The 25,492-nt window shown below is 41.0% G+C and overlaps 1 protein-coding gene across 1 annotated transcript in view; it reads left to right on the forward strand.

The window, feature by feature from the left end:
• Positions 1-25,492, forward strand: part of LOC135937016 (uncharacterized) — a 123,752-nt gene that overhangs the window by 16,525 nt on the left and 81,735 nt on the right. The gene's annotated exons all lie outside the window — the stretch shown is intronic.

Genomic DNA, 25,492 nt, shown 5'->3' on the forward strand with positions numbered 1-25,492 from the left:
TTTCGGCCAGATAATCTTCAAGTGGGCCAGATTTATTGCTCGCTCGTTGCACTCAAATCCCTGCCACGCATAAATTTCACCTGGCCAACAAAACTAGTCTACTTACTTTTAACGTGCTGCTTAATGCACCAAAATTTACTGTGCGCCACATCTAATTTTATAGTTGCACTACTTGGACGCTTTCAAATTAGATATAGAACGAAAGGAAAAAAAGATTCAAAATGTTTATTTGCATTGGGCATATTTTTGCAATTTCATTTTATTATTAAATTTTAAATTTTATAGTTTTGATGAATTTCTCGTCTTAAGGCGGCTATGCAACAAAACACGCTTACTTTTATCTCACAAAACCAATTAAATTTATACACTATGTTAATTTCTATATTTAATATTTTTAAATACGTGGATAGAATTTCTATAGTAGCCTCAATTTCTGTATTGCTGTATAATACAAATAAAAATACAAATGCGGAATTAGTGGATCGAATTCAGTTTTGTTTCTAATTCCTTGCAATTCTATATTGAATTTTCCTATTTTATTTGTTTTAACGTAGATATTTACTGCAAAATTCAAACTTTAACTTCACTATTACTGCCTTAAAATTTGGGATAGAGCTAAAATAAAATTCCAGTTTAAATTTCCGAGAAAATTGGTGCAAAAGAGGTGCACTTTAATTGTAAAACCACGAAGTTTCACAATTTAGAACATTTTTCTTCATAAATTGGCAAACCATTGGATAGATTGTGACAAGAGAGATCGAAAACAAGCAATTTCAATACAATTAATTATAACGGCCTGGAAATCATCCCATAAATCACCCAACAAAAGAATATTTTTTTGCAACTTTAGCATAGAGTTTGCAGTAAACTATAAATTCATTAATGCAGTTCATCCAAAAGTCCCTCGTTCAAATGGATTGTCCTTGCGTGACCCTTATTGCCGTTCTTCTGAAATTAATTCACTTCCAATTTTGGAATTTGCAGTATCAGTTGGTGCCAATGCAATTTATTAAAATGGCCCCTCGATCGGTGATAAAAACTGCACAAGAGAGAAAATTAAACCCAACAAATCTTGGATTCGGCGGCCAGCCGGAGAGAGAAAAGGGGGAAAAAGAGCGGCCCAATATGGCGAGGACATTTTGGCACTTAAAAAGTTGGAATAATGTTCTCGCTCGACGGCCGAACAAAAAGGGTTTTGCAAATAAAAGAGGTTTTAGCAAAGGCAGTGTGTAGCGATGTCATGAAAGATTTAAGCACCCAGCAATAGTGGCTCGCCCGCTCTTGCTCCTCTTTCTCTCTTAATGGCGTTTTGTTTCTAGCGCCAGCCAAAGCTCCCTTGCTCTCTCTACTATTGCCAATAGAGCACGCCAGGGTTGCCATGCAGTCGCGGCTTAAAAGCCCAATATTATTAGTTTCTACATTGAATAATTCTCATCGACATCCGGCAGGAAATACGGTCTTGAAATTGGGAAAATGCTTTTTTCTTCTTCGAATTTCCGTCGACAAACATTTCTCCGAAATTGTGCCCCCCAGCATCTGTGTGATGAATTAAATTTGAATCGATATTCGAGGCCCACGCATACACTTCGGCAAATTTTACAACCGTTACAACCATACATTCCATGTATTGTGCCGTCGATGCTGTTTCGAACGCCTGGCAACCCTAGCTTAGTGAAGGCAAGAAAAATGCTGGTCTAGATCTCAATGTGTCTCACTCTTGACTTCTTTACAATATTGAGTTATTTGGGCCAAATTGTTTTGTCTCGCGAGCAGTGGAAAAGAGCCCGAACCCGCTCTTATGTCGTCGACGGAGCTTTTGCTCTGCAATTCCTCAAGAATAATTTTATTATCTCAAACAGCTACTCTTTGACAAGACTCATTTTTTTGTTCTTTATTTTCCCACCGACACACAGGAGAGTCCAATATTTTTCCTTCTGCTTCCTAAGAAGATTACGATTTTCTCTATTTCGAGTTTGACAGGATTTCACCATCGCGTGTGTTGCTTTTTCATTACTTGGAAATGTGATGGGTTTTGAGATACGTCGGTTCTATGAAAAGCAGGATAAGAAGAAAGTGCACCTTCAAAATATTCTTCCTGTTGAGTATCAGATCATAAGAAAGCACTCTTATTCGCCAATAGGGAAAGTCCTTGGTGTTCGAATCCATAAACAAATATGACATCTCTTGCACTTCAATCTCAGATTTAATTTGTCACTGTATTCTTGGCGTAAAAATATTACATTCGACGTGCGGAAAATCAAGATCGGTTCAGCCAATTGCACTAGAAACGCAAAAATCAGTTTTTCAAGACAAAACTCTTTGTATACAGTGGCGCATTTGAATTTAGAATCGCATGATGGCGAAGAATTGGCCATAAATTGTTTCCACGAGGGTTAGAAACCATTTTAAATCAGATGAAATTGATTCTAAAATGTTTTAGTGCGTCTGAAATTTGGTCAAATCGTTACAAACTTTGAAATTCTGGTATTTAGTGATTTAACAAAAATGTTTTTACTCCATTTAGATGACATTTGGTTTATTTAAATGTTTAATCAAGTGTTCGTCCAGGGCTCTGCCAGTTTTCAGAAATCCCCTTTTTGAGAGCGAAAATCCTCACAAAAATGGCCGATATTGGTGCGTGGCGATAGGACACGCTCTGCCTCGGATTTTTCGGTGCCAAATTTATGCGCATCACATTCCGACGGTACGACCGCATGGCGACGAGCAACAGAGCAGGCAACCGGCTGGGCAGATGTGTCGGGCGCGTTGCGTGCTCGTCGAAAAGACAGAAAGCGCCTCCTGAATCGGTGTGTCATGGCAAATGTGGAAAAATTAAAAAACACGGGTGATTCGGACACGCTTTGTGCGTGATGCACAGCAATTAAGCCTGTGGCCGGGGCATTCGCAAATTCGGGCATCAAACGAGCCAAAAGCCTCTGGGCATTCGAGCGCAATTGTTGTTTAGTAGTTTGGTATTCCCTTTCACTCGCAGCCAAATTATACGCTAACAAATTTTCGTGGCAGGGGACCTTTTCTCATTTGCATACATTGACTCTCTCGATCCAATTTGAAGGACGCCGCGCTGAATTTCATGTGTGTGTTTGATTATTCATAAGTGATCCTATTAGAGGGCACGTGAATTACTTTTAATTTCGCGCACCATCAGGGGCTGGGAAATTACAGAGGTTTCAGGTTGGTTTACAAATGACTTGTTTTTGTTCAAGTGAACTGATACCCCACAGATTAACCAGTGAATGAATCGAAGGATCGTCAGAATTTTTATTCTGTATGACAATTGGCAAGTCAGTAAAGTTAAGAAAATATATCGGCAGAGAGTAAAATAAAAACTCCATGCCTGCATGTAAAAATGTAAATCACAAGCTGTTTTTGGCAAGCTGCGCTAAGCAAAATTAACGATGTAAATGAAGGTGGCGCGTAATTCTGACTGGAAAAAGCGGAAGCTGGCAACAAACCTTTATTATGACCTGAAGTGGGTGCGCTTTGCATCGTAAAAATTAAACGGACAGCAGGCGAGGAACAGGTGGGACAGGTTAGTCGGAAGTGGCTCGTAAATCGTGTCGGCGGCAAATTTTTACTGGGTCGAGCATGATTCACCTGCCGCCCTCGAATAAAACAGCAGATTAAAGAGCGAGCGGCGTGTCCCTCGCATCTGGCCGAGATAAAATCGCGGCTGCCTGCCTGGCGTTTGAGTGCGTCCGTCGGCCGGCCGGCCGACTCTATTAACGCGCGGCAGTATTGACTCGCCCGGTCCGAGAAGCAATTCCGCAGAGAGAGACAAACACGGCCGCCGCCGGACCCACCGACCGACACAAACGTGCAATCGAATAAAAAAAGGATGGAGTAGGCTCTCGCTGCTAATATCGGTTTCCGCAGCACTCGCTCGCTCTTCACGTCCCTTTGCATCACCACGCTGTGCTTGTGTTTGTTTGCTTGTTGTGTGTGTTTAAACAGCACGCGAATCAATATACTTGATTTTTGGCAAGCGCCATTGAAGGGGTCACTGCTGTTCTCACGTTAGCTGCTCGTCTAGACATGATTGCTTCAGCCCTCAAACAAAACAGACCGTTCTACAGGAGTGAACAGGGACTGAACAAAGCAGGTCAGCGGTCAGCCAGCAGCTAGATTGTGTCGCTTAAGACTCGCTTCTGCTGGTTGTCACCGTGGCGCTGCTGTCTCGATCTGACGCCAGCGCTTCAAGCCAATCTTATAATGGGAACCGTTCCCTTCTCTCTGATTGGTCGACGGCTAGGTTCAGACCAAAACCCGATAAAGCAACAGCTTTTACGTTTCTGCGGATTTTCGGCACGTTGTATCGAATTGTCAACTGAATGATTTGGCAGCCTAATTCAACTCGCAGGAATCAATTGACATTGTCAATTAAAGACTGTCTTTGACGAAGTTTCTGAGAACACCAATCGATTCTTGAGAGTCAAATTAGTTGAAATTTTTTCCGATCAAAGAGTCCAGCATATTCAAGTATGATGAGTCCAGCATAGCACAAAGTAGAACTTTTTTCCCGCCAAAGCAATATGAACCTAAATGTGAGAAGTGCGCATGCGCCAGAGCTGGCTTGATCTGACAAGGAAATCATTCGTACAGGCGGTCTCTCTGCAAGTGCTGAAACCAGCTCTGACGCATGCGCAGTACTCGCAAAAATACGTTCATGTAGTTCGGAAAAAAATAACTCTTTGCCTAATTCGACCCTCAAGAATCGATTGGTGTGCTCAGAAACTTCGTCAAAAACTGTCTTTAATTTATAACTCTCGCTAGAAGCATAGAAAATCAAATAAATTATGAGAAAACCCCCGGGAAATGTGCTATCTATGGCAAGAAAGTCGCATTTTCGAAGTAAATTCCACCCCCTCGGTAAAAAGGCATTGGAAAAATAAACAAGTTCTGTGCCCTGGTGAACGTTTGAGGTTTTGACTGACAAAATCGCTTTTCATCCCGCTCACATAGTCACTCGGCCGCCAAGAGAGCTGTAAATAATTTATTCGCGGCGACGAAGCCCCGTCATTTTGGACGTCCCCGGAGATCCGCGCGCCGGTTTAAAACTTTTAATTGATATGCAACCCCTGAGGGTGGATTTGCAAAAGAACAAACCTCCCTCCATCCGCTCTCGGCGCTCGGTCTTTTTTCGCGTGGATGAAAAACAAGAGTGCGCTGCTTCTTTTAAGTTTTGTGTTTGCGCAAAAACGGCCGGAATTGGCGTGTTTAGCTGCGACAATAACAGACCCCGGCTGATTACGCCACTCTCGCTCTGTCAGGGGATTAGAAAACCATTAGGGACGCGGCATGGTCAGCTCTCTGCGCGTGTGTGATCCACTTGCGGCCACTATCGTTTGCCACTACAAATAATGCAAACAACCGGACAACTCACTAATTCAGTATAAGTAGATTTGCGAGTTCAATGGCCTTGTTAATATTCAATTTTCGAAATTTATGTCTGATGCAATCACTTCACTTTGCGTGTTGCGACTTTCAGTAAGAAATAAAGTTCCTGAATTAATTTTTCCTTTTTTAAACATAGGAAGATTCATTGTTTGCCCATCCAATATGGGAGTAGCCACGAGTAAAATCTAATATTTGTGTCTGTCCAAAATTATTCTCTGAGGGAACGGTTTGAGTTGGCTCCGCAAGTAATTCATCTTAACGTGTTTATTAGAGCATACATGGTGTGTTATTCGCCATGGCAACTACCGCAGCTCTTGAGATTTCTCATTGCGATCGCATTAGATTAGCAGACTAATTATACCAAGACAGCACAAAGCCCCCGAATTTGACTCTGGTCTGTTGGTTACTTTAGCCGCTGCCTACGCATCAGTTAGCTTGAGTTTTGCTCTGAAATTGAAATTAATTGCGTCTGATGCCGATCAAAGTCTTCTCGAAAAGTTCGGCCGAGTCATGATAAGACGGCCTTTTTAATTTAAATTCACGCTTGCTAGTGGTAGTCTTTGTTTCCAGCAAGAACGATGAGAAATTATTATTCAAGAGCGTTGGTAAAAGGGGAAATAATTCTTCGGCCCGCACACGCACCACCTTAAAGATACATTTTTTCGTCCGTAATTAATGGGGCCAATTTATAACCAGGCCCTGATGAAAATAGCACTGGCTAATGGCGAGCGCACAATTTTTCCTCATTAAAGTTGGTGCGCGGCGCACGTTGCGCCGCGTGGCGATAAGGAAGATCGTTGCCATTATCTCGTACTTCTTGCTCTCCTCTTGTTCGCAACGACCCATTCAAGAGGCTGTACAGCGAGCTCGCGAAATTTGCTAACTGATATTTACGATCGGTCGCGCCACACAAAATTTTATACGCGGCCGCAAAATGTAATCCGAATGCTAATGTTTCCGATCGCTGTATAAAAGATGAGAGGCATCGTCAAATTCGATTGGTTCCACGTGATACTCCACTTCTCTCGCTCAAAACATGGATTTTTAAGGGTCATCTATACGGCAAAACATTTTTGTTTGAAATAATCTCATGAATGGCTGCGAGATACAAATTCTGAAAAAAAAATTTAAAAATATGTTTTTTAGAGTGGAAATTTTTGAAAATTTGAAAATACGATAATTTTCGATTTTTTTTCCAATTCTAAAATTCAATTTTGCACTTTAAGGCCAAAACAAAAGTTGTTTCTCTTGACGAGACGAGCTCAAAAGTGTCCGATTTTTTTCTACGACTAGTTGGAACTTTGAACCAATTTGGACAAAACTAAAACAAATTCCAAAATTTTGGAATTCATAAATGTAAGAAGGTCGAAGTTTTTGGTAAAATGGAGCAGTTTTTCAGTAAAACAGTGTATTTACTTTTCCCGTGCATTGCTAAAACAAAAATAAAAAAGTCGTTTGAAAAACGGAGAAGCATTGAGTTGACAAGCGGCGTCTTCCAGTTTTTCCGTCCACGCAGAGTGAGAGAGCTGGCAACAAACGGGCTAAATTAATCAGTGTGTCTGTCTAGTGGTGAGGAAAGAAGCGGGACAAGTTGTGTTTTGTGCTCGTCGACGGCCGCGGAAGAGAAAACGCGCAACACATACACACACGGTGAGTAATCGCCGGCTCAGGGAGGCAAATTTATTTATTTTGCAGGAGAGAAGAGGCTTGAGTCGCGTAATTACGCGCGTCGGGGGTGCTTCACATCGCCGCTTGCGCGCATGTGTGCGTTTTAAGTCTGAAAAATGATGCCTCATTCGCTTTAGGCTGGATGCCAGAACTAATAAACCTCTGCCGCTGCGGTGCCGGCGAAAATATTTCTGTAATGACTCCGAAAATTGCTGCTGTTCCACGGTTACTTGGTGCTCGTTTGTGCAGCAGGCGGTGGCGGCGGCGGCGGCGGAAGAAATGAATCGTAAAAGTTTACGACGATAGACAGCCAGCTCAACGAACGCTCACTGACCGACGACCTTTTTTCGCCTCCCCAAATTGAATCCGCTCTCTCAAAGTCGGCATGCATATTCTGATGTGTTTTCGTGCCCTCCAAAAGCCGCCGGAGAGAGGGTTGCTAATTAATTCCGTAAACACTAGGTTCATTGGCTGCTATTGACGTTCAAACGCGTTTGAAATCAAGGCCGACGGACATAAATGTACCAAAAAGTGATGAGCCAAAATTCGGGTAAGCCACGCTAAAGTGTGAATTATTAAATCCATTAGAGTTGCTTGCAATTTATCATAATAGGAAATGTTATTTTTTTATTTAGTCTACTTATTTTTAAATAGATTTTAAACTATTTTATATTTGATGGTCATTCAAAAATCGTTTACCTTCGCTAAATTAGCAAATTATAACAGTTCCCACAAAATATTTTCAAAAGCATCTTTAATTTTGACAAATCTAAAATCAAATTATGTCTTGACCGTGCTAATTTTTAGATCTTGTCAAGTTTATAATTCGTGTGGAAAGAGCTGGATTTTTAGAAAACGTTTTTACAATTTTATTTCCGTTTTTTAATTTTTTTATTGCTATAGGAATTATGTATCAAGGAATTAACTGTTTAAATATTTGCAATGAAAATAAATTAGGAAATAGCATTAATTTCTGTTTGAAAACGGTCGAAAATCAATTTTTGTGTCAAAAAATCACAACTCCGGATTTTAACCAGAACAGAACCCAAAAATTTCCCACTCAAGTATATCCTAGAAATGAATACTGTTGTGAAATTTATTAAAAGCGTGGCGCTGAAAATTGAGGCTTTCAATTTTGTCGGTTTGCTGGCACGGGGGCGGAATGGAAACTCGTCGGTTCGCATTGCATTCCGTGTGGCTGGCCGGCGTTTGTGGAAAACGGTCAGCGTCGAGCTGAAAAAAAGTCAGCCGAGCCGCAAAAATTCGGATCGATAGTGCGTGTCCCTTGGCTGCCGACCCTTTTGACGGAGCAGTCACCTTCGACCCACGCACAATTATTATCGGCAAGGTGTCGATGTGCACGAGTGCAAATCAATTCTAAAAGAAAAGGAAAAACACTTGAGACCTTGATGGAATCTCTTAATTGTTTTTTTTTTTTTTTTGTTCAAATAATCGATTTTAATTCATTTATAAGGCTGTAACTTTAGTTTTGGTTTAGATAAAACAATATTTTTAGTGTCTAGAATTAATTGCTAAACAAATTTCAAAAAGTTAATTTGTAATTTTTGGGATTGTCACATGAAATGTTAGGGTTCAACACTAGTCCACGAGGGGAAAACCTGCTCAAATATTTATCAAGATGTGAAGATCCATGCCAAGAAGTTCCGACTTTATTTCTACAAGTTTCTTAGCCAATGCTTCATAAATTTTTGCCCTCAAAAAAAGGCAGCTGCCACTATTAAGTAAACCAAAATAATTTCATCTCGGTCGTGGGCGATACACAGGGTGCAAAAAGAAAATGAATGTTTTATCCGAGGTGGTTGTTTACGCGCGTGGGGAGATTAGATGCGCTTGGTCGGCTTTAGGGTTGTTTACTTTAGGGATGGGAGCTACCTAGCCCGAATGAAAAATCGAGCCGACATTAATTTGTTTGCGTGCCGCGGGCGAGAGGCGGGCGGGTTCAATTCAAATTGCCAGGTCCACTTCGTCTTGGCGCGCCCGACGCGAAATTTCCCTCGAGTCTCTTCTCCTTCGGACTAAGGAAAAAAATCGCTGGCGCATTCGTCTTTCAGACAGCCTGCCGAGTGAATAAACAAATTATTTTTTAGTACGTGAGCGCGGCAACGGCTAATTTGTCTTGCGAGGAACAAAGGACACGTCCTGGCGGCCTATTTGCATTTCGCACAATACTTTTCCGCAGCTTTCCGCTTCCGGCCTCGCGAGAAAAGCGCACAGCGGAACGAGAAAACGCCGCGCTGCCACTCTCTTTCCAAACAATTGTGCACGCAAGAAGATCCCGTGCAGCTGACACAGGAGAAACATACCGCGTTTTCTCTATAGCGAGTGCTTTTGATCACATGTGAGCATAATCTGCGGCACAATTTGTTCCCTTCGCTCTCGACTGAAAGAACTCAAAAGAACACGATGAATAGAAGTGTGCTTGCTTTGCAAGGCGCTCTCTTTGAAAGCTGTTAATATCATTGACTTTTTCGCAAGTAAGATGAATGAAATACAAATTGATATAAACTTGCTACAGTATCTCCGAAATAAGCTGCAAAATATATATCAGAAAAAATAATTTACCACATTCAACTTTTTAATTTACGAATGTTGTTCAATTTAAATATCGAAAAACACTTTCACCAGATTAACAGCGAGAGCTGGAAGAAGGCAAAAACTCACTGACATTTTTAAAGGTGGGTGTGGTGCCCCCCAGAAAATTAAACAAAAGGCGTCTGTTACAAAGCGCCGGGAAATCGCAAAGTTTGGCCTATTATACTGGGAACAAATTTTCTATTTACTGGTTTGCAGAAATAATCGAAAGTCCTTGTGATTCGTGCTTGAACAACTGACGGCAACAGAAAACATAATCGGCTTAGTACATTCTCAACGATTTAGATGGCTTTAAACCCTAGTTATCGCAGGAGTTCCACTTCACATTTGATGCTATAAATCGATTCCACTCCAGATTGTGCAAAATGATCAACACTGCTCGAAGCTAACGTAGTAAAAACGCTTTTCAGTAGCAAAATGGCGGAAAAGTGAGGAAGCGGCGGCAATCTGGAGGCTCATCAGCCTGGAATTTATTGACGGGAGTAATTGAAAGCGATTCGGGCGGCGCGAAATGCTGGGGCATTCCGTGAACCGTGCCGGCTGCAGCTTCACGGGCGCAGGATCAAAGCGAGATGAGCGCTCTCAGCTCATCTATTATGAAGGTCGCACCGCCACAAGCCGGATATTATCCCTGAGCTGCGAGCGAGCGAGCGAGCGTCAAAAGGCCCCGACTTGGGCGGCTCTGGCTTCCTCTCGCTAGCTGCGTCCATCATCTCGTATTCATGACCTGAAAAATCGGTCCCGCGGATCAGACGCGCGAGACCGGAATACATCCGCCAACCTGATGATCGCGTCGTGCATGCGGCTCAACGCTGTTTTCGGACGCTGGGGAATATCCTCGGGAAATTGGGTGTGCAACCCGGATTGAATTACCGCCGCCGTGTCTCACGCTTGATATGCAAAAGAGGATCTGCGGAATGAAAATCAGACATTCATGCAAATGGGGCAAAAACGACGAGACCGGAATCTACATATTGTATTCGACTTTTATGGCAGCAAATTTGCATCTCTCCCGAATTTCTATTTGAAATTGCTGAATTGAAATGTTTTCGCCATTCACATATCAAGAAATAAAATAGTTTTGCCAAAAACTGAAACGTAGTATTGCTCATTTTCCCTTGTAAGAGGTGTGACTAGTTAATTTTGCATCATATCAAGCGCAGCGCATTCAAGAATCCTGATTGATAGTGGGAAATCCTGGAAAATTCTTGTTGCCAATGCATCAACTCATCCCTTAGGATTGCAGTTGAAACCAAAGTTGACCTAAGTATAGCACTGTACATTTTTTTTAGAAAAGTGGCAGCAAAGCTAGCATGCTTTTCAAATGGTGAGGACTGTCTCCTTACTTGAAATCCAATTTTATTTCCCAACAAAGAGTTTCCCTAAAAGTTTTCATACGCTGATGGACACACCTCGACGAGAGGAATCGAAATCTCCCAAGAAAATGTGATCAAGCGCTGGATATTGGAGGCTATTTTTTATTATTGCAAATTGTAGAACAAATTGTTTAAATTGATCAACTGCTTATTGCATCGAACAGTTCAAATAATTTTCAAATGTCGCCCTGTATCGATCTACTTTAACACTCCCAAATATCATGAATCGAAAGAGAGGATGAAACAGACATTTTTCCAATTGCAAGAGCGCCTCGTCCGCTACTGTAATTAATATAATTTCGGTTTGTAGGTGCGCGTCGTGTTCAATTAACCAACGTTTTTGCGGGGAAACACGCGTGTGTTAGTATTATTCCGGAGCTTGCATAATTTAAACCCCCAATTTCCGCAAATTGAATTCCGCAACGACACACAGAGCTAATCATCACCAGCAATGCAAACAAAAACAGTCGCGAAATAATTTGCATTCAAAGTTGAGTGAGCCAGCCCATCGGCGGACGAGCAGGAAAAAAGCAGGCCGCAGTGAATTTGCACTCTAGCGCGCATCTGAATTTACAAACAGCACATATTTATCTGGCGCTGCAGCCAGCGTGCAATATTTACCGACGGCACAGTACCGGCTTAATTAATGCGGATATGCAGCGTGTTTTTCTGCCCTCGGACACGACCGGATACACTTTAAGCCAGAGCAATATTAATAATTCGATTTCAGCGCCAGCAGGCCAAGTTTATCCCAGTCAAGGAGGAAACCTACGCCGCGTCGAAAGAGATGATTTCATTTGGAACTCTACGTACGAGAGTTTAAATTGAGCGAGCTACGCAGTAAACGTTAATTAAAGTCGATCGATACATGGCTTAGATTGAAAATTATTTGAAATTTTTGATGCTATAAATAGTTGATCAATAAGCAATTTGTTACACAATTCGTAATAATAAAAAAGGACCTTGAGAGCTAAAATTCAAAATTTTCATATTTTCTCCAAAATTTGCAGCACTTGACCACATTTTCATCGCAGATTTCAATTCCTCTGGTCGAGATCTGTCCAACAAACAGTGCACGAAACCTTTTAGGGACATTCTTTGTAGTGAAATAAAATTGGATTCAAATACAGCATTTGAAAAGCATGCTAACTTTGCTGCCACCTTTCTCAAAAATTTACAGTGCTACTTTGATCAATTTTGGCTTCAACTGAATCCTAAGGGATGAGTTCGTGCATTGGCCACAAGCATTTTACAGGGATTTGCAGCGTCAATCCTCGTTAAACCTTGGAAATATGGTTCCAAAAAAAACGCAGTGCTTGGCAAATTAAAGTTTATCATTTCAAATTCAAATTTGAATTAAGAGTTCCAACTATCACGATTAATAATATTTTAAGGAATTGTACATGGACATTGATTCAAAATCGAATTTCGAAGACCACCTACCACATTTATAAGCAGAGACAAAAACGACCAAGCCCCAGAAATCGAATTGAAGCCTGCTAGGGCCGAGTTTTATTTTGTGCAGATTTTTGCTGCTGGCGGAAGCAGTGCCCGTCTTGGCGGTCTGGTCTTGGCGGTGCCAAATCAGCCCCTGGGATGAATTGACCGGCCGTCGATAATGCAGGCGACGCTGCGAGCTGCCGAGTTATTTAATGCTGCAGGCAGCACGCGTGGCGCGAACGGGAATCGAATAAAGAAGGAAGCGGCTTAGCAGGAAGTGTGGAAAACTAATTTACTATAGTCCATGTTTGTTGGTTGGGATGTGTACAAAGACCTGCGACGAGCGACGAGGGGCTGCCAAGCGAACTCTTTGTGTGCCCGTGGAGAAGCCCGTTTTTCGTTTTTTCCTCCAGTAAATGGATGTTGTTATATATATAGATAGGACTGGGAATTTAAGGTTTTTTCTGTGCGGCTCATCTGCTTTTAGACTAGTGCGTTCGCCGGGACGGGAATGTCTCGGGACTCCCGGAATCTCCCGGGAATTCCCGGCGCCAGGACCGAAATTTTTAGAAGGGAGTCAGGGTCGGGACGGGAGCGGGAAAGTTTTGCCGGGAGCGGGAATTCCCGGGAAACTAGTCAAAATTCATATTCACAACTCGCTTTTAATTTTCCTAGAATGATTAAAAAAATGGTTAGGAATGTTTTTTATATTAGATATTTTTCACGGTTTGATAACTTTATGAACTGTCCTAATTTCAATTTGCGGAGTTCAAGCTGTAATATTTCTTTTTTGCCATCCACTATTCACTTTACTAAAAATGTTACAGATTTTTTTTTCATTGACGTGTGATGTTTCTTGCAACTTAAAAAAGTCGGGAGAAAAGTTCTTGATCTAAATAAAATTCAGTTTTGTTAGGGTTTGTTTTGGTAATCTCTGCATTTCTACAGAAAATTGAATTTTATTTACAACATAGTATTTAACGTGGCCCAGTAAAAATTGCCTCCGTGAATTTTTTATCAACCAAAAGTATAATTTTCAACTTCAACACGGAACAATAAAAGAGCATTTTTGTATTTGTAAATATGCGAGCTAAAAATAAAGTTATCAACGCACATGGTGTCTAGTGTGTCTACTTTCGCATTTAAAATTTTTGGCGGGATATAAGAAAACGGGATTGGGAAGTATCGGGAAATAAAAGTCGGGAGCGGGAATTCCCGGGAAAAATATTTGGTAAGGGCACCAGGAAATTCCGGTAACAGGAAACATTTTTTCGGGAGCGGGACTCCCAGGGAGAAAAATTTGCTCCCGAAGAACGCACTATTTTAGACACCGAATAAACACGTATCATGCAAGTTGAGCCACTCTGAAAATGATCTAAACATAATCGTTTATTGATAAAAATCATCTAAAATTCCCAACAATATAGTTAATGGTGCTAGTTGATGATTTATATCAGTGTCATTATATACAAAATCGATTTTAAGGAAAAAGATCTATAAGCATTAACACATTTGATTTATTCTGCCAAGTTCCGTTATGTTATAAAAAACCACGTTTATACAATAAAATAATCGATTTCCACGCGTTTACCATTGGAAAAATTATTGAATTTTTAATTCATACGATATTTCATATTGAAAATCACGTCTACCGGATTCTCTGTGAACAGCGACCCCTTGAAGAGGGCGTAACTTGCGGGAATTTTGAAATGGGGGTGTGTTTCCTATAGAGATTGGCACTCAACGTATACAGTAAATGTACACTCATATTTGATGAAATGTATATACACTTACGGAAAGCGGCATCTATCACTTAAGACCGGAAGGCCTGAAGGAGGTCTCCTTTGCGTCTGACGTTCTATAAAACAGTGGTAATCTGCAACGAATTCATTAGGCTGGGCGAAAGAACAATGGTGGAATGAACAACGAGGGCACAGCTCAAAGAACACGCCGGCCGGGCTTAGAGGTTTCATGGGCTGAAACACGCTGCACGCATGAATAAAATGCCTCGGAGGCGCGGTACATCACGATACAAGACTCGTTGTCACAAAAACATGCGCGGTGGCTCAAATTACGAATGCGAAATTCGTTTTTCTGGAAGAAGCTTTGCTGTACACACGGCGTGACGATGAAAAATTGCTATATGTGGCAGTGCAAAAAATATACGGAATTCTCTTTCTAGATTTTTCTCCGCAAGTAATTTGGAGTATAAGATAATTCAAGTCCAGATCGCAGCCGCATGCATTATTCATTGAAGAAAATACAATATATTACGCAGCTGCAGAGGGATAGTACATTATGGCTTTTGTTTTGCTTAACCGAAGACAAAGTGGTCGTTACGAGCACTGCCAAATTTTGCAATTTGCTCGTTCGCAAGTACGCAAGTGCGCCGACGGCCAAAGTAGCCCGCCGCCGCACCCAAATGAATATAATTTGTAGTTTCCATCCTGCGGGCGAAATACTTCTGTTTGCTCACCGCGCGTCCAACTTGCACTGGCTCGTTCGAAAATTTTAAGTTAATTACATCGCTTGCAGCTTTTCTGCGCTAAAAGTGACATAATTAATCATCGCATTCGCTTTTGCGGATGCCAACACCGCAGCAAAAATTAAAACTAAAAATTTTCTTTTAGCAATATTTTTCATCTTATTTGTTTGCAAATTTATTCATGTGTAGGATGAGAGATTCGAAGGATCGAGTTTTCGAACAACTGCAATGTTAAGGGATGTGATTTTCGATTGAAATAAAAAACGATTTTATTTTAATAAGCTGTCTTTAACTCTAAATAATCTGTTTAATAATCGATTTTGCTAAGTACCATAAGTAAAATATGTATTATGCCAACAAATGACTGATTATATAGGAAATAAATTAAACCAGGATTCATTCTCGTTGCAAATTGGACTGATTTTTTGAACACAACCAATGGATTTTCTGGAAAGCGGTCACTTAAAAAAGACGTGACTCGCGGGAATTTCGAAATAGGTGCGGGGTGTGATTTATCTGGAAAATTAATAAAGCGTGGTAAATTCGTAATAGTTAATGCAAAATAATTTTGGGGGTACATTGACATTTGTTTTTGCAGCTACAATTAATGTTAATTTCATTTGGAATGAAAAGCGGGTGGAATTTGAAATTTTTTAAGTAGAATTTCTATATAGAAGCGGTGGATGATTTAAATGAGGCTGGCTATTCGTGAAAGGCAGCTTTTGCTGACTGCAGATTTTTCGCTGCTCGAATTCTCATTCGCGCCAAGTGGCCAAATCTGATGAAAATGCGTACAGTTAGGGTGAAAATTCAGAGGCATGGATGACGAATTTGCGCTCCCTTAGTCTTTTGATTCTTTCAATCTAAATAAATTTACTCTCTTTTTAGAGCCAAATAGCATTCCAAATTTAGCAAAATTTAATTAGATTACTCATTGTCAGAACAATACATGTCATACGTTTTATTACTTTGCATAGCTCATTTTCTTGCAATCTCGACCGCTAAAACTCCATTTGCTTGAAATGACGTCAATCGCATGCAGATATGCACACATTTAAGTTGCGTAATGTCTGAGGCGTGTCACGGAAAAAATCAGATAACGAAAATCGATGGCTGCTGCAAAATTTTGGAGCGAAAAAGTGTCTTCGCTTGAGAGAATGCCGCACAGAATGGAGCTCTCTATTGGTTTTGATACGCGGCTCGTTACAATGCTAATATTCTGCATTATTATCTGCGACATTCATCTGCGTTGCCGCGTTTTGAAGACGCGCGCGCGGCCTGCAGTCTTTTCGGCGCTTGGGTCGGCCCAGTAATGTCATTCTTCTGCACCACCAAGACCGTCTTGCTTGCGGACCGAGCACGACCTTGTCCAATTTCAAACAAAGAGAACCTTCCATCGAAGGGAAAAATTGCCAGATTAATATTGTTTATGGTACACATCCATATTTTTTAAGTAATAAAATTTAACAAATTTCAAACTTGCATATTTCCTTGAAAAGTGGTCACATTTTAGTCGACTTTACAATCTCTTATGTCTGCTTATGTCAGCGAGACAAATTAAATTTAATATAATTTTCTTTTTGGCAATTTAAATTCAACATTGGCGTTGAATAAATTGCTGGTAAATCCGAGCCAATTTTTAAGACGGCTTTTCTGGGCCGTTGGGAAGAAGAATTAATTGTTTTCCTTTTGATAATTTCAGCATTTTCCAGCGCGCCGTGAATCTGGCTAAGCTGCGCCATCCGCTGGTTAAAAAGGTCAAAAATTAAAAATAAGAAAATGTCTTCCGGCCCTTCTGGCCGTTAAGCACTATCAAACTTCACGTTTAAAACATTGTCAGTCACGCCAGCCGCTGGTGAAAATGGCCAGCCGCCGCCTTGAATCTTACGGCTGAGACCTCTAGCATTTTCCAAAAATTCGGACCAATTTTTCTGTACAAATCCACGCAAGACTTTTGAATCGATCATTTGGAAAGCGAGTAATTTGAGCAAGGCCCGTTCGGCAGAGGGTGTCGGGCGTTTGCGTTTGCTTTCTTTCTGTGGGCCGATCCCTCTTTTCTGCAGCAGCTAGCGGCGACAAAAGAAGCCGTGGCCCGCTGGCTCGCCGCAGTAGCTAGCTGCTTGTTGGGCGCGCGCGTGACGCAGTTTATGGCTTTATGATGGTGCCGCGTCTGATTGTGTTATTTCCCCGGCTCTATCTCCGTCCGCCCTTTCGAGCAGGCAAAGTGATCAGGCCTCTCAATCACCACGCGCGCGCCGCTCCATTCAAAACTCACTCGCGTAGTGCAATTTGATCGGCCTCCCCACGCGTTGATTGCCTCTTGTTTTACTGCGCCACCACCACCTCCAGGCCACGAACCGTATTCTTAACGCTGAATTCTGCACTTCCATTTTAGAATCCGGTGTGATCACAATTTAACTGAAACCTTGGGCAAGAGATATGATTGCTTTCGCTAATCAAAGGAACATATATGTATATACACAGCTCTGTTCATTCACTTGTTTGGTTTTGTTTTTATTGTTGGGTACATATGTCGGTTTTGTTTGCTTTCCAATGCCAATTTAGACGGGTGTAGACAGAATTCACAAGTATTTATTTCCGAAGAAACTCAATTCCGTCGAATTCTTTTATGTATTCTTAAAAATGAAATTAAATTAATCAAAAACAAAAATTATTTTTAAAATCCCGGTTAAAATTACAAATTTTGTCCAGGGATGCAAGAAAATAACCGATTTTTACTGAAATGTCTGATTTTAAGTCTTTTGAAGCATTTTAAAAATCAATAGCTGCTGCAATACCAAAGTGAATTGATGATTTTATTTGGATTTTAACTGATAATCTCCGTATGAATATAAATTTAAATTTTTCCCGTGCTTTGCGACACATTCAACACCTTCCTATTTTAATATTCTGGGGAAACGCGCCCTTTTTTAAAAAAATCTACCAAGTTACGTCCTTTTCCACTGTCCGTAGAGAATCCATTTCAAGTATTTTTCTATATTAAACAAAGATAAATTCAGAATAAAATAAAAATTCAATCATTTTCCTAACTGTTAGCTCGTGCAAATCGATTATTTTCCGATTCAAGTGTAAAAGAAACAAGCGGTGGCACAACTGATGGCATTTAACAAAATCAATAAAATTTAACCAATTAAAAAAATCAACTATGATTTTACATGTCCGAAGCATTTTAGCCAACCTCCCACGCAAACAGCCCCTAAATTTCGGCCCACGTTCCTGCAAAAGCGCAGTGTGTATTTGAAACGACTTTTAAACGCGGTGGCTTTGCGTGAATGCATGGGCGTGCGCCGGAAAAGAAGAAAGTTTGCAGACCGCACCGCGCGCGCAATAAAGTGCGGAGTGGCCAGCAGGGCCGGTCGGGCGCAGCCAGCATTAGAATATTGTTAGGAGAGCGGGCCTTTATCGCGGGCCCTTAAACGGTCGTTCGTGCTCGCCGGCACGCAGCCGCGCGCGCAATAATCGCACTTCCCATTGCACTTTGGCGGCCGCCACGCAAATTCTGGCAAATACGCCCCTCGCATCAAATGAATAAGAGTGTGTGTGCCATGAAGAGAAAGTGTTAAAGCTGACTGAGACCGTCGCAAAAATTATCCAGGGAAACTGGAGTTTACGATTCACAATCAGTAGAACAATAATAATAATAAAACTTCTAACGCACATTAACCCATTCGAAATGTGTTAAATCATCCTGCATTATGACCTTCATTTGTATTCAAATCAGAAGTGTCAAGAAAAAAAATCCTGATGGTTTAAATATTTCACTTTTTTACTTGGAGAATAAAATTATGGCCAATAGGGGTTGAGGGTTGGGGGGATGAGCGCCCCAATAATCATTCAGCTCACCAGGGGAAGTCAAGTCAAGTTGAACGGTGTGCAGTTTTTGCATTTCTGACCCTAAGAGTCCGAGATTTGCAAAAATCGAAAAATTCGAGTTTTTCGAAAAATAATTGAGTTTTTTTTTAAACGAAGCCAAATTTAATCTTGAAATTTTCACCCGAGCTCACAGAGAGCACTTTTTAGGAGTGTTTTCGATTTTTGAAGTATGCTGCTGGTTTTCAAAATCCCAAAAAAACAACCGGAAATTTACGAAGTTGAACCTTGTTAACCTATGACCTTGAACGATGACCTCAAATTTGTTGTTCATTCGATCGGGCTTCACGAGAGGAATTCAATGCACACATCTTAACCAACTCATAATGAGATATTGCAGTCTCAAAATTCACCAAAAAAACTGGCAAAAAATGAAATTTTTTGGTAATACTATCCAAGTTAAAATTGATCGATGGTGTGAATTCCATTAAATTATTTTGATACCGCCAAAACGATCCTGGTTAACTTTAGAACCGTTGAATAAAATCATTCTATAATTAGTACAAAATGGTCAAAGATACAAATTCCACTGTAATGCAGCATTCCAGAGAAAAAAGCGAAAAAAATCTCCAGGGGAAGTGCGTCTACCTCCACAAGATTTTCTCTGTTATAGATGAAAACGAGTTAAACCTTCATCCCTTCAACATATTAGCAGCGCTTCCAGGATGGAAGTCGATTAACAAATTGTCAGCGAATCACTGGCAGCTGGAAAATACATATTACGTGTCCTGATGGGCTGAGCCTGCGATTATTTTATTTTTTGCATAGCATCGGGTTTGTGTCGCAATTTTATCGAGCCTTTTAACCAAACAAACACACGCCGCCAATATAATCCCTCTTGACGTATTCCAGTGGCGCGCGGCACAGAGTAACGAATTTCGTTCACAGTAGCGCTGGTTATTGAATATTGAGTGCCACAGCCAGACAGGACAATTTATTTCAATCAGAGTCACCGTACGTCGATGCCATTACCATTTTTATCGAGCTCAAATAGAGGGGCGTGAAAAATTGCTTTCTATTGTTGTTCTGCCTGTTGATTTGAAAGCTACAATTGCCACAGTCCAGCAATGATATCGCACATCCTGCTCCTCAAGAACATGCTGTCAGCTAGAAAACTGTCAGTTTTTGATAAATTTTAAAGACACAATATCTTTTTCGTAAATGTGCCTTTGCTTCTTTTCGCATTTTCGTTTTTGTCTTTGCCGAAAAATGTCTTTTAGACTAACTCGTCATGAGAGAACAAACAACCAACAGCGCGCGCACTCATTTCATTTCAGACACGTTCTCAAATGCTCCTGGGTCTTGAGAAAATTCTTCTTTTATTCCCATGAAACCCTCAAAAGCTACGACTGTTGAGTGCAAAAACGAGCCATCGATTCGCGAACTTTATAGCAACAAATCAATCAAAGCAGGTGATGCCTTCGCCAAACTCGTCGAGCATACGTGTCGTGACAGAAATAAATATTAATCAGACCAATTAATCGCGCGGCACAGTCCGTCGGCACTTGCACGCAACACTACACTGCCAGATGGATTGATGAATATTTGCATGTGCGCGCGGTAATCTACCAGTAGCAGCAGCAGCAGCAGGCCGATTAATGGAATTAATTTGCAGAGTGCTGCACGTCCGACGCGCTGCACCCACTTGTGCAAATAAAAAGGGCGCACCCACCCTTTAATGGCTAGCACAAACGCGTGCTTCAAATTAATCCTCAGCTGCAAAATAAATGTAAAGCACAATTGATGCGCGCACCTTCAATTTTAAATTAAATTCAGTTTATTTCTCCAAACCTATACCTGACTTGTTCAAAATTATGCTGCTGCATTTGAATCGCCCTGTGAGTTGAAATTCATACGTTTGGACCATTTAAAAGATCGTTACAGTCATTAATTTGGCGTTAGCTTTGTTTTCCTGCCACACTGCACCACCATCTGCGGAAGGAGAAAAATCTCTTGGCGTCCTCGCAGGTGTGACTCCATAATTGTCAGCTCCGATTGCAGAGCAATTTGTTCCTCGGCACTCTCGCTCCGGGATATCCAACGTGCGTGTGAGAGCTTTTAGAACCGAGTTTAACGGCCGGGGTGGCAGTAAAAACTAGAGTGCCGGCCGGCGCGTATAATTGCATTATATAATTATTGCAAGAGGATGAGAGCGATTCGTTCCGTAGCCAAAGTGCAAGGTGTTGACGAGTTTGCTGCTTCATTCTCTTTTCATATACCATTAACCTTTATCTTAATTTCCAGTAAATTCCCCATTTGGGGAAATCCTTTGTGTTCAGAGCAACCAACAGATGGCACCAACGATTGATTTCAATAATTACTTTTCAGCTTTTTGCATTCTCGGCTTAAAAAGATTTCATTTCACGTGCTGAAAACCAATATCAGTTGAAAAAGTCGAAGATATTGGTTTGAGTAGCTCGAAAAAAAATTGGAATAAATGCATATGTGGTTGGTTCAATTATGTTTCAACGAGTGCATCAGTCGAGCTTTTTAATCATTATGTGCAAATGCACGCAGTGAAAAAGTGGAGAACTGACTGGCCACTTCAGCGATGGCTTTTTAAAAGCTCGTTTCCAACATGGAGTACTCTTCGCGCAATACTTGCCATTTTGATAATGAAGCGTGGAGCGCAACTATTGCTCGGCTCACCCCATTTGGAAATCAATTAAACGAGTACGTGTGCAAAAAGGCTCGCAAAGAGCGGGATAATCGAATAAGAGTTGCAGAGTAAGCAGAACATAGTTCTTTCCTCTCTCGGCGGCGGAGGCGAAAGCAGCAGAGGGTATAAAATTGATGTCTTCTTTGTCCCTCTTCTGCTGATAGGGATCACGCTGGTAATCTACTTTTCGTCAGATCTCTCGTTTTCCATTAACACACTGACCCAAGCTGCTTTTTCCTCTCCTGCCGGAATTTTCGCTCACTCTTTCTCTGCGTCGACTTCGCCGATAATTAGATCTCGTTGCTTTTGAACCTTTGATTCCGCGTGAATTCTTTTTAAGTGCGAGGAAGGCCTTTTCATTTCTGCTGCTCGGTGAAATTTCTTTATGTACACAAAATATAATTTCATTGTAATATCTCGCCTCGCCAACGTAGCACGTTTGAAATTCGGATTATTCACAAGAATGGCCAACTGAAAGCCACCCCTTTTCTGCTGTAAATCTAGATAGGCCATTATTTTGATGATGTTATGGTGACGCGTGGTCTAATTGCTTTGCCAGCCGGCTATGGTACGCGTCACGACGCTTTGCTGTTTTAATTAAAATTTGGCTCCCGCGCCTTTTTGTCTGATGCTTGTCTGGGTCAAGCAAAAGAGCAACCAGACTCTTTTAAATTATAATTAATCTCGCATGCCGTTGACAAAACGAAAAGTCTGACGAAAGCCTAGAAGCTCATATCCCGTTTTATTCTTGACAAAGAACGAGAAAAAGAGCTCGTTGCTTCAACAAACGAGAGTGCTTATAATTACTTTATGCCGTTTTAAATTGTATGCCCACGCGCAAATAATGTTTACACGCACTAGTAGAGGGAAAGTTTAATCTAGGAAGGATGGTGTTTTCATATTCTGCAGGATAAAATTTGTGCAAAACACAACCTTGGGTGAGTTGATTTTGGTTGAAGCCTTTTATGAAAACGAAAATTCGAGATGGGTCCATTTTGTTTTCCTTAAAGTACCTATAGAGATAAAAATATTTTCTAATTTTGCTCGCACAGAGCAGAACTTTTTACAGCCAGGCAGGCGAGCTTTTGCTCACTCAAACTTGTGAGCGAGCGTTTGGTAGGCTTTGGGATTAATAAATGAGAGCGCTGCGCCTTTTGCTGACTGAGAGGAGAAGGTAAGAAAACTTGGCCACTCTCTCCGCGCCAGCAGTGACAGTTGTTGCTTTTCCTGCTCAATATTTCATCCGGGCTGCTTCTATTTTATTTTTCCCTCTGCAGCTCCGACGCCGGCTTCTTCTAATAATTACTTAAAAATGTACGGCATCAGATGGCAGTGCCAATTAATGAAAATTCGAATCAATAAAAATATATATTTCCTTCGAGAATAATTTGCTCGGTGCAAAAGAAAGATCGGCTCTTGAAAATTCCAAAGGGAGGAAACGAGAAAGTAAGTCTTTAGCGAATGAAGTTAGCAGAGTTCCGAAATGCCCGGTCCTTGATGGGAAAAGAAGCAACAAATTTGAACGCGCAGCCTTTGAATTCGCCATCGTAGACGAGAAGTGGAAGAGCGAATTTACATTCAATTAAACAGTCCTCCAGTGTGCTCCTCCTGGTGCTTTGTGCCGATGGAAATAAGAATGAGAGGCAACATCTCCTCGTCAATTGGCCCTCCTCGCGTGTGCAGCAGGCAGATCTTGCTCCGCTGCACGCAAACGACCGCGCGGGATTTAAAGAGCAGCTTTTCGGACAAAAGGCCGGCGCCGCCGCGCGCGCGGTGGGAAATGCAAATTCCCAAATATTTAGAGAGCGCATTAACTTTTACTGCTCGGCAGCGAGCAGAGTTCGATTTAATTACGCCAGTGTGGTTTGCATGCCGCACCAATTGAGGGCAATGCGAAAAATATGCAGCGACGCCCCAATTGCATTCGCGTTTCAGACAAATTTGGTTTTGACTACATGGTTGAAAGCGGAGAAGTTGGCTTGTAAAAGAGGTATTTTAAAATAATTAACGGCCACAACACACAGGGTAAACGACCTGAGTCCAAAACATCGCTGATGATCATTTAGCTTGTGTAGCAAGAAATGACAATTATCTGTTTTTAAAATAAAATATAATGATCTCATGATCCAATCAGTCAATCTTTGTATGGCTTGTCTTCGTTGGTTTTGAGAAATAATTTAATTTATAGCTAGATTACATTTCTCTTCATTTGTACATACTCTGAACTCAACAAAAACGTTTTTGCGATCGCGGTACGTTATGCCACACTTGTTCTGCTCTGCAGCACAGTTTTTTTGCACAGTGTAAGGCGTGTGTGATTTCTAGTATTTGAATTTGAACGTGATATTGTACTGTAATATATGTGATTTTTAATTTAACGAGTGCTGAGAATAAACAAAGATATATATTTGTTCGAATCACTGGCAGGCTTATTGGATATAGCCCACGCTTTTCCAAAAATAAAGCGTCGAGGTATTGCTTATCAGAACGGTATGAAGATAAACGTTCCCTATCAAAATACACGTGCTGTATTTCAATAACAGATGTGTGGGAATTTTTATGCTTCAGAGAGATACAGGTGAGATAAATTTAAAGGGGTCTTTACATCCTCAGTGAACGTGTGGTCGGATTTAAAAAAGTTACCTATTTAAGTAAAAACGAGAAATAAAAGTAAAATATATATATTTTCACTGGTACACGGGTGAAAAAATTAAATCCATGACTTTCAATTGATTGAACTGTTTTTTTATATATTCAAACGTAAATCAACTTTCCTTTGAAGTAAATTATGTAAATTACAATTCCCAAATCTAATTTGGACAAAACGCGATATTATTTCCCCAACTGTGCACGCGCAGGCATTAAGCGCGGAGGCTAATGAGTTGCTCACTCTTGTCACAGTGCATTTGCATTTGATTCGGGCTGTTCCAATCCACATAGACAAAACATTATGATCCACCGTTGCCACCTTTGCACTCCGCTAGGCACAACCGAAGCGAAATTCACACAAAAGTTGGCCCAACGGGAGTGACACACCTATATGGCACTGCCTGCATCAATTTGACGTATAGTTATTAAACAATGCTCCAACACCGCACAGAGTGAATAATTATCAAGCTGATTTAATTTCACTGTTGGCCCAGAAATAATTTCTTTAGCCAATACTTTTTTAATGTATGTTCCACAAGATCATTTGCTTAAAGCAACGAGGATCAAGTCCGTTGTAATTAAAATATGAAACAACCAACTTCGACTGTCGACATTTTAACTAATGTCCTTCCGATGTTGTTTTTTATATCATTTATATAACTAGGTCACGTTTCTTCGGGGAAAATCCAACGAGGATTAAAATTAGAACAGCATACCCAGCAAATAAAAAGTAAAAAAAGCTCGCATCGGCGATGCATTTGCACCGTTCCACCCGTTTGACACGTTTAATCTTCTCGACATGCGGCAAAAATTCCCTTTTTAAAACAGCAGGCCCGTGTCGGGGGCGGGCATGTGCGTGTCGGCACGCAAATTAAATTTAATATCGCCATCTCATAAAGGATGCAACGATTCAACGAGACTCTCTGCGGTTTTAATTAAAATTTATGGCACCACGCGCCCGTTCGTTTTCTCTTTTTCTCTGTGCGTCCCGTGTAATGTGCCAGTCCAGCGCGGCGAGAGTACATTTTAATTTTTCCCCAGAAAAACGCATTCCATTCAAATGGATTGCTCGCTATAAGTAATTATGGAGCGGGTTGGACTTAATTGAAAATTAATTATTTAACAGGGCACAAAATTTGGTGGGACACAGACTTAATTTCGAAAAGACAACATGATTTTTAATATGTAACTGATCATCTAATGAGTACGAATCATGATTTTAGGCATTTTGATAAAATCAATATACTTCGATTACTTCCGCAAAAACAATAAATTGATAGTTTTAATCCGGATCTT

Source organism: Cloeon dipterum, chromosome 1, assembly GCF_949628265.1.
Source record: "Cloeon dipterum chromosome 1, ieCloDipt1.1, whole genome shotgun sequence".
In the NCBI taxonomy this organism is placed as follows: Eukaryota; Metazoa; Arthropoda; class Insecta; order Ephemeroptera; family Baetidae; genus Cloeon; species Cloeon dipterum.